We start from the raw sequence: 7,504 nt of genomic DNA, 5'->3' as shown, positions 1-7,504 counted from the left end.
ACAGTAACTACTATTTCATTATTTTATCTTATTTGGAAGTGATCTAAATATTCAATAAATTTCCATCTTTAATTCACAAGGCTCTAAAGTTCTTTACCAAAAGTTTTGGAAAGCCGTATATAAGCACATGTATGAAAAAATTAAATTGTTGCTAAAAAGTTTATCTTTATACTTTTACTCCACTCATAGCCAAATCATTTGCTCTCAGAAATATGTTTAGATTACCCAGGAAAACTTCACGAGACATCAGACAAAATCAGCCATTGTTCTAGTATTTTTGCTGGTAAATTATAACAGGAAACATGAATGTAACTAGTAAATTCAGGTAGAATAAAACTTGTTTAACTGCAATATATTCAATGTTGATAACTCTAAAGACATGACTATTTTAATTAAACCAACAAATGAAATTGACTTTAATTTACCTAAGATTATCCCAGGACGTGTGAACTTGGAAAACATTTGGGTTAGTTTCTGTGATATCTTTGAGAAAATTTATAAATACTGATTTATATAAGTGCCTTTGTGTTTAAGACCATTAAAGAGAGCCCTTTTACAAGATGTTGGCAATACTGTCTGGAGGTAGAAAACACCACACATCTATAACACATATTTATAGGAACATATGAACATACAGATAAATAGAAATCGAGATCTCATAGCTTCTGTTTTAAAGTCACTGCCATGAACAAAACTCACTCATTATAAAATTTGGATCTAAATGTGTTTTTCCAGTAGATAGAAAAAGTTATAATTACCTGCCTAGATGGCTAAACTTTTTTCTACTAATATTTGTGGAGAAGACACAAGATCTGCTAAAACCAGATAGATCATTTACATTTCAAAGGCACAGGAGAAAAATAGGAGCCCTTCCTAGAAGGACCTGTGTTCCAGTAAGGCCAGAGTTTTTACAAGGCTTGCAAGCCTTGTGAGATTGCATAGGGAAGCTTGGGATTGGTAAAAAATTATTGGTGGACTTTGAATTGTTTCTGGGGCCACACCCCTGGTGCTGCAAAGATGGGAATTGTAAAATAGCAGTCTTACGGTATTTGTATTTTTTCTCTCTTAAGTTTTTCATTAGACTTTTGCAATAAATATTTCAATGAAAGTATTTTGGAATTATGAAGCCTTTGGAGCCATCTACGTGCCAATTTAAATAAGTATCCCATTCTACCTGCTTGGGAACCCTTGTTTTCAAGGGCATTTCTTAAAGGACCTTATTTAATTTGAGTGTTCTCCGCAACTGGCCTTTGTAATTCTAGGTTACCTTTGGTAAAATTTTTCCATCTTGCTGGATGTTGGCAACTTTCTAGACGATAGTTCTTATGCATAAATAAGCAGGTGTGCGACAAGGATATAAATCACTGCATTATCTTCTCATTGGGGCTTTGGGTTTCTCAGAGCCAAACTAAGACCTAAGAGGGCCATGTCATTAGGGCTGGGGACAGGGTATTTTACAGGGTACCTCTTTGGTCTCAAGAAAACCGAGGTTTTCTTGATTGGCAGGTAACTTAGTGCTGGTCTAACCCGTTCCATGACCAACTCGTCCTATCACAATACTCTTGAGATGGCGAGTGCTCTAACCGCCTTTAAATGCTGACCTGGTCCAATCAGTGTTTGTGGCTTTATTTTTGGCTTCCAGGATTCCCTTTAGCAGCAAGTGGCCTTTATATAAAATAATACCAGAGGCCTCGCACCGGCCCCAGTCTGGCTAAAATCAAACCCAGTCTGATCCCAGGCCACAGAGAGTTCTGAGGTAAGACCCAGACCAGTTCTTACTTCTGACCCCATCCAGTCTTCTGGTAACTATGAGCAATTCTCAGTGTGGACTAAACCAGCAGACTTCAGGAAATGCAGACCACAGACTAAGACTGAGGACAGGACCAAGCCAGGAAACCCTTGTTCAAGGAGACAGAATACAAGTGCAGAAGGTTCCAAGGCGGCACCATGGACCGAACTAAGGGCTGAGGGCTGGCGCTCCGCTAGAGCCTCCTGCTACTCTACCCTGCCCTGGTAACCCTGGGCTACAAAGCCAATTCAAGCTGGAGCTCAGGTACAAAAAGACTAGAGCTCAAACTGACAGGAACTCAGCAATGGCCCTTGGAAATGGCAAAAAAGACCGTGAACTTGAAACTTGTTTGTAGGCCACCGTGTCTGTTTCTCACTGTACCCAAAAGCTGACAGGGGTTGGCTTTGGATCCTAACACCGCCACCAAATCTGTTAAAGAAAAAAGTTCAATTGAGTGAATCTGAGGATCTAACTACCTTTATTAAGCAATTCATGAAGCAGATAGTATCCCATCTGGCCAGTGGAGGGGAGCTCTGAGGAGGTGCACAAAATGGAAGGTATTTATGGGAGGAAGCTCAAGACAGTCATCAGCAAAAGAAAAGAAAGAATTGCTCAAGGCAAGGTCACCTTCCCTAAAGGGGAAGGCCAGGGATCTTCTCAGGTGGACTACCTCAGCTCCCTTTGCGGGGATGGAGAGGGTCCATGTGACAGATCACATCATTGAAGCAGCAAGTTCTTTGCTGACCAGTTAAGACAATATTTCTGAACTTGGTTTAAACTGCAATTAGGTTAGGGGTGAAACCTTAGTTTATTGGCATGTCCTACATGACACTATGTTGGGCCTGTGATTTTCTTTTTAGCAGTTCACAATTTGGCTAACTATGTGGTCAAGAGGCTTAGCTCTCAACCTGTCTTGGCTTTTGACAGGCTTCTTCTCTGAGCTTAATCATCTCTAGCTTCTAGTTGAAAGTGAGAGAACTGTCACTTGAACTGTCAGAGGTCACTGAGGGTTATGCTGATTGGTTATGAGGTTGGGCTGATTTCAATATTGCTATCTCTCAGAGAAGAGGCTGGGGGCCAGAGAGACAGGGGCATAGCTGGCTGTTGGAGCAGTGAAAACACACACAGCATTTACTGATTCACATTGTGGTCTGTTATGAGCATAGTTTGTGGTGCCCAAAACTATTATAATAGTAACATTAAAAATCACTCATTACAGATCACCATGACAAATATAATGAATAATAATAAAAAAAATCTGAAATATTGTGAGAATTAACAAAATGTGACAGAGACACAAAGTGAAAATGGGGAAAATGGTGCCCATGGACTTGCTTGATGCAGGGTTGCCACAGACCCTCAGTCTGCAGAAAACATAGTATCTGTAAAGGTAACCAGACAAGATATGCCTCTACTCATCCCAGGGCCTAGTTCTTGTTAAGCACTCAACAAAAAAATAGCTATTTTGGAGCCATGTTCATATGACTCTTCTACTCAGGAAACCACATTGGTTCCCCATTACCTGTCACATCAATTTATATTTTAAATTCTTCACTGAGGCTCACTGTTGTACATCCCCACAATCTAGACCTAATCGGTGCCTCAAAACTCACCTCCTCCTGATCCCAAACACCCTTTAATTCAGGCAATTGTGTTTTTCCCTCCTTCTTATGATTCTGGCCTCAGCATTTTGTTTATATTATTCTCCTCATTGGGTGGTTATGGTTGCACATTTTTACTTTTTGTAGATGATAGATAGATAGATAGATAGATAGATAGATAGATAGATAGATGATAGATGACAGACAGTAGACTTTAGAGTAAAGCAATCCACTGACACCATGGACTCATGGGCTCTGCGATTGAGAAGACTTGTCCACTCTGAGCCTCACTGTTTTGATCTTTAAAATTAAGCTACTAGTAATAATTTAGCATTCTGAGTGGGTGAAAGAACCTAGTTCAGTACCTAGAACACAGAACTGTGTCTTCTCCTTCCTCCATTGCCAATCCCCAAACCATCCCTCCTGTAGCTATAGGGTATGTCCTGTCAGCCTCTGCAGACTTCTTTAATTATTCCAGGTCATATTTAATTGCCTTTCTCCTGCTGGCTTGCAGCACTTCTATCTATGCGTTCAATTATTGCTATTTTAGTTCTTCTCAATGCTTACGATTTATCTCTTCAAATGATCTACAGAGACCAATCCTTCTACTCCCCAGAGCAGAGAGGCTGGGAGTAACATGCCACCTGAGCAGGTAAAATGGGAGGAGATCTGTCTTCCCATTCAAGCTCCATGGTGCTTGCTGAGTCTCTGAACCAACTGTTTACTTTGGTCTTATCATTCATAAAATGGAATCCATGCTTATGGAACTTGTCTACTGTACACAATTGCTGTGACAGGCCATGAGATTAAAAAAATAATAGAAGCATTTTCCAAAACAGTTATTTTGACATGACCTACCTTCTGGGATATAGTTCATGATTACTGTTAGATGGGAGGCACTGGGGTCTGATCTGTACTCATGCCATTCCCTCCTGGAAAGTAAGAAAAAAAGCCTTCTCTCCCCATGCAGGTAAGAAAACGGAAGCTTAGAGATGTTAAATAAGTTTTCCAAGGTCTACAGCTGGAAGTTAATCCCAGGGCTATTGGACCTCAAAGTCCATGATGATAGGATGCAGAAAAGGAAAGGTTTTAGATAAAGAGAAAATAACATTTTATATTTGTTCCGCACTCTTACTGAGATGTATTAATCCTGATGTCCCAACAGCTCTAAAAATATAAAGAACACATGATGGATAAACTGAGGGAGAAGTGGCTAGTGTTGAAAATGGCATGGACGGTATATAAGCACAGGGATCCTCTGCCTTCTGTGTAGGAGCTTTCCACATGTACTATTCTTAGAAATGGTAGTGTTATGGTCTGTACATATCTAATGGTAGGTACATATCTGTACATATCTGTACATATCTAATGGTAGGTACATATCTTGGTCTTCAAACTAATCATCTCTATAAATTATCTCCATTCTGTCTACAAACCCACATTCAACTGTGGGTGACTCTGCTTTGGTCACTAATGGAACCTCTTTTCTTACCACTTTTGATGACTTTGTGAAGGCTTGAGTGCATCCAGATAAAAGGGAAGAAAATCCTTTCCAAACCAAGCTATTGTCATAGCCACTGATTTTAGTTTTTAAAAATCAATGCTGTCATGGTATAATTTACAGGAAATAGAATGTATCCCTTTTAAAGGTACAATTTAGTCATTAATGATAAAGGTGTGTTGTAGTATAAAATCATCCCACTCGGGATGCAGAACACTTCTGTCATGCCAGAAGGTACCCTTGTGCCCTTGACGTCCTCTTCGGGCCATTAATAATCTGATTTCCAACTCACTAGATTAGGTTTTCCTATTCTATGACTTTATATAAGTGAAATTGTAAGGTAATCATTCTACCACACATGGCTTCTTTGAAATGCAATGGAAACATAATGTTTTCATCTGTGTTACTGGGTGTGTCAGTAATTTGCTCCTTGTTTACTGCTGAATAGTATTCCAGTGTATGCATGTAGCATGCTTTGTTTACTCATGCATGCATCTATAATGGATATTTGGGATGTTTCCAGTGTTTGATCTCTTCATTTCTGAGGAAACAATGGGCCCTTGCTGTGGAATGGCTCTCTACTCAGGTTCTGGGGATGGATGATTCCAGTTCTACATCCCTAGGTGTATCGCTGAGCCTCCTTCCTGTGGTCTGGATACCACCCTAGCAGGCTTACACTCAGTGGTATGTAGCACTGGCTGGTGGAGAGACTCTTACACAAAATCCTCAAGGTGTTTCAAAATTAAATAAATATAAAAGTAGAAGGGAAGCAAGGCACATTTCTGCTTTCTTCCCTGCAATGTCTCTCTGTGTGGCAAGGAGCAAAAGATGATGCTGCAAAATGTGTGGGGTAAGTAGCTGTGTAAAATCAAATCACCCTGAGAAAAATCTCAGGTTGGAATCTACAGAGTGCATTTTATTCTAATTAATAGAAATTTAACACTTATCCTAGAAAACAAGAAGCTAAACTGCCTGACTCACATGTCAAAAGGCAAGTTTGTTTTTTATTGTACGGGGTTTTAGAACAACAGTAGTACAGCTATGAATAGTTAACATATGTGCACATAGCCACACACCCACACATGCACAGGATACTTTAATAGCTCTGGGTCCTTATTCTCTTAAGAGAATAAGGCAATAATCCCAGGAGTGTTTTTAGGATATAAAGAAGTATGAAGGATTAATATCTGCATTTTTTGTTAGTCTCATTATTAGCCCACCTTCCACCAACTATAGCTATAAGATAAATTGGCTAGATTGAGTTTGTTTCTGGGACAAGCAATTGAATATGTGCTTATAAAAAGCAGTGGCATCTCTGGGTCTTCTTCCCAGGCTCCTTATTTTGAAGAGTCCTCCATTATTTTACAATCCACTTCTCCAATAAACTTTTGCTGGCACTCCCCACACTCTGACATTCTGAATATCCTGGTTACAGGTTGTTTTTCACATTTGTTTCCTTCTCTAGGATCTGAGACCATGGGAGCGAGGGACCATCCTCTGGTTCACCTGAAGCCCTGGCATCTAGAAACAGTGTCAGATGGAGTAGGTCATCCATGTATATTTTGTAAATGAGTGGAGGAGATGCAAGAGGAGTCCCACCAAAAGTACATGTAGCTCAACAGGAGGAATAGGCACTGCATGGGGAATATGGTCAGTGGTGCTGAGGTAGCGCTGTGTGGGGATAGACAGCAGGACACTTGTCGACAGCACAGAGTGATGTGTAGAGACATGGAGTCACTGTATTGTGCACCTGAAACTAACAATGGTGTCATCTATATGCAGATAAAAAAAGTTAAAAAGATAAGCTCAACTGGCTAAGCTGACAATAATTAACCTTCTCTATTTTTCTAGTGTCAAACATCTCTATTTAAAACAATAATACTGCTTATTGTATGCTTACAACATGCCAGGCAGTGTTCTCCACAGTGTCTACATTTTCACTGACTTAATGCTCAGAACTCTTATGGAATTATTTTACAGGTAGAAGGACTAAAGCTTGAGAAAGTTCAATGTCTTGCCTGAGAATCAATGGTTAAAATGCCATATCAGATATTCTGAATCTGAGCCTGCCTTTTAGTCTTTATGGGGTCCCTAAAAACAGAGCCACCTGACATGGGAGAGCAATAGAAAACTTTTGATGCAGGTGCAAAATGTTCCCATTCCTAAAAGCAACACAGCTTCACAAGAGCTCAGAGCTGTGGCATGGGATACAGGACGCAGGCCTTCAGCTTCTGAAATGCTGTAGACCTACATCTGTTTCCCCCCAGAATCTGGGTGCCAGAAACCTGTTGCCCAAGGGGAAAGCAGTAGGGGGTGAGGTCTTTGGAAGCTGATTAGATCCAAGGGCAGAACCGAATGAGAGTCTCACCCTTAGAAAAGAGGCTCCAGGCAGACTCTTTGCCTTCTCCACGATGTGAGGACACAATGGACACAGTGATCTGTCAGCAGCCTGCAATCCAGGGAGGGGCCCACACCACAGCCCCACCAGAGCTGTGATGAGTAGGCCCCTCTCCTTCACAAGCATCGGTCTGGGGTATTTTGTTTTAATGGCCAGAACAAAGATGCCAAAGCAGGAGTGACTTTTCCAGATGACACTTCCTAATTGCTCATGAA

This window comes from Canis lupus, chromosome 3, assembly GCF_048164855.1.
Source record: "Canis lupus baileyi chromosome 3, mCanLup2.hap1, whole genome shotgun sequence".
NCBI lineage: Eukaryota > Metazoa > Chordata > Mammalia > Carnivora > Canidae > Canis > Canis lupus.
The sequence above is the reverse complement of the archived record's forward strand: the minus strand, read 5'-3'. Positions refer to the sequence as shown.